The following is a 2,438-nucleotide window of genomic DNA, read 5'->3' as shown; positions in this document are numbered from 1 at the left end:
AAAGTATGTTAGTTCTACTTGTTAATGATCTTCCTTGTTGGACATGGCTCATTGCAAGAAGACTGCCCCTAATATACTAATGCACATGTCTAATACTCCAGTAAACATACGATGCAGCAATCAAATAATGTCTGACTATGGCAACCAAACCGATATAGAATTATAGTCAGGACATCGAAAAGACTTTCTATCACCCTAATCCTAGCCTAGCAAATCATCTAATGTATAATGTCCTGTCACAACATCTAAGCGTGAGCAAGGTGTGGGCATAATGCTCATGTTGATCACAATATGACAACTCGCATTTGCTCACTGAGATGTCATATTGAATAATGAATCATTGCTGCACCATGACCAACGAGTCACTCAACTAAAGGGTCTACTCTTTCATTGAGACAAATGAGGAAAGCACATGCGAATGGAAATTGATTGAGTTTGTCGTGATCACTTTGTCGATGTCATGACCACTCTATCGATGTAGGAGTGATCACAAATAGCAAATATTTGCCATAAAAATAAGGTGGAGTATACACATGATGAATACACTAAAGTACAAAGATGTGCATGCAAGGCACATTGCATAAATGTTGTTGTGCTTGTCGGACTGAGGTTTAGGATTTCATGGGGAAGAAGTACACCTTGCCCCAATAACGACCAAGCATTCAAGCAAATGACAAACACATGAAATATGAGATGCATCATGCAAGCAAAAAAACATACAATATGTAGAAGAGTCTGCCCATGACAATGCGGGGCGCTGCCATGGAGGAAAAGGTAATGTGACCTGTGCATCAAGCAGGTTTAGAGGCCAAGGCGCATGACCCTAGCGAGGTGAGAGTCGTGTACCCAAGTGGGATATTATCATGCACCGAATGGGATAAGGGGCTAAGAAGCGTGATGCATCTCAAGTGACATGATATGAAATATATAAAAGTACAAAATATGTGCACTAGTAAGGTTCAAAGGTTAAGGAGCGTGACCCATGTTAGGTGATATAGTGCGAGGACAAAATGTGTAGGAGCATAAGAAATATGCACTGGATAGGTTTAGATGTTAAAGAGCATGACCCACACCAAATGGCATAGTGCCACGTACTTACGACATTGTCAATTGGTGTCGTAAGAAGTGAAGTGACATAATTCTCGTTGGGGAGAATTACACACTGGGTAAGCTTAATGTGAAGTTATCCCAAAAGGGAACACATGAGTGTTCAAAGTGAAGGGTGTGATGACACAAACCCAGATACAGACCTCAAGCATGCACGTCATGAAACATGCAGGATGTTATGCAAGGCAAACATGCTAGTGTGAAATGTGCATATGCAAACCACCTATGGTGTGGTGCAAAGTGACATAATAATGCCATGAAGTAAGGGTGTAGAGTAGTGGGCTAAGTAGGCACAAATACTCATCATGAGCAAATATGTTATATGCTCACAAGTGTGCTAGAGGGTGTAAGTATGGATGCAATACTGCAAAAAAATGTGAAAAGCATGCAAAAAATGCAACATATCAAATGAAAATAGTCAATCAGACCAGTGGAGGTCGATCGGTTGGGTCAGCTGATGATGATCGATCTAGTTGAAGTGTGTTGTTGATTGACAAAGGATGGCAGATCGATACGATTGGACTGGTGGAGGTTGATCGATCGAGTAGATTGAAGGTGGTTGATTGGGTTGGAGTGGGTAGCCAATCGATGAAGGAGGGTCAATCAATACGATTCGGCCGGTGGCGGCTGATCAATCAAGTAGACCGAAAGTTGGTTGATCAGGTCGAAGTGGGCAGTCAATCAATGAGGATGATCAATTGATATGATCAGGCTGGTGGCAGTCGATCGATTGAGTAGACCGAAGGGTTGTTGATCGGGCTGGAGCAAGCAGACCATTGACAAGGAAAGGTTAATCAAAACGATATGATCGGCTGTGGTCGATCAATTGAGTAGATCGATCGGTTGTGGTCGATCAATTGAGTAGATCGAAAGTGGTCAATTGGAGTCGGCGTGGGTGACGGATCGACAAAGGAGGGTCAATCTTACGATTGGGCTAGTGGCGGCTGATCAATCAAATAGACTGAAGATGATCAGTCAGACCGAAGTGCGTGGCTGATCGATGAAGGAGGGTCAATCGATACTATCAGGCGGGTGGTCACCAATCAATCGAGTAGACCAACATTGGGTAACAATTTATCTATTACGTCCTCGACATGGGGCAAACCGTCATAATTTGACAGGTTACATCGGGTCGAATTCTGATAGGAGTGCAGTGTGCTCGATCAGTCGGGGTCTCGCAATGTATAAAACTCTCTTTAAAATACACCATTAAAAGGCATGTAAATCCCGAAAGAAACGTGCGGTGGGGAAGCTTCCAACTTTTTCTCTATGAAAAACTCCTTATAAGAGGCACGGTTGGGAGTCTCCAACTCTTTTTTTACCTTGTTACT

The sequence above is a fragment of the Phalaenopsis equestris genome, unplaced genomic scaffold (genome assembly GCF_001263595.1).
Source record: "Phalaenopsis equestris unplaced genomic scaffold, ASM126359v1 Scaffold000735, whole genome shotgun sequence".
In the NCBI taxonomy this organism is placed as follows: domain Eukaryota; kingdom Viridiplantae; phylum Streptophyta; class Magnoliopsida; order Asparagales; family Orchidaceae; genus Phalaenopsis; species Phalaenopsis equestris.
Note: the sequence above shows the minus strand (reverse complement) of the source record.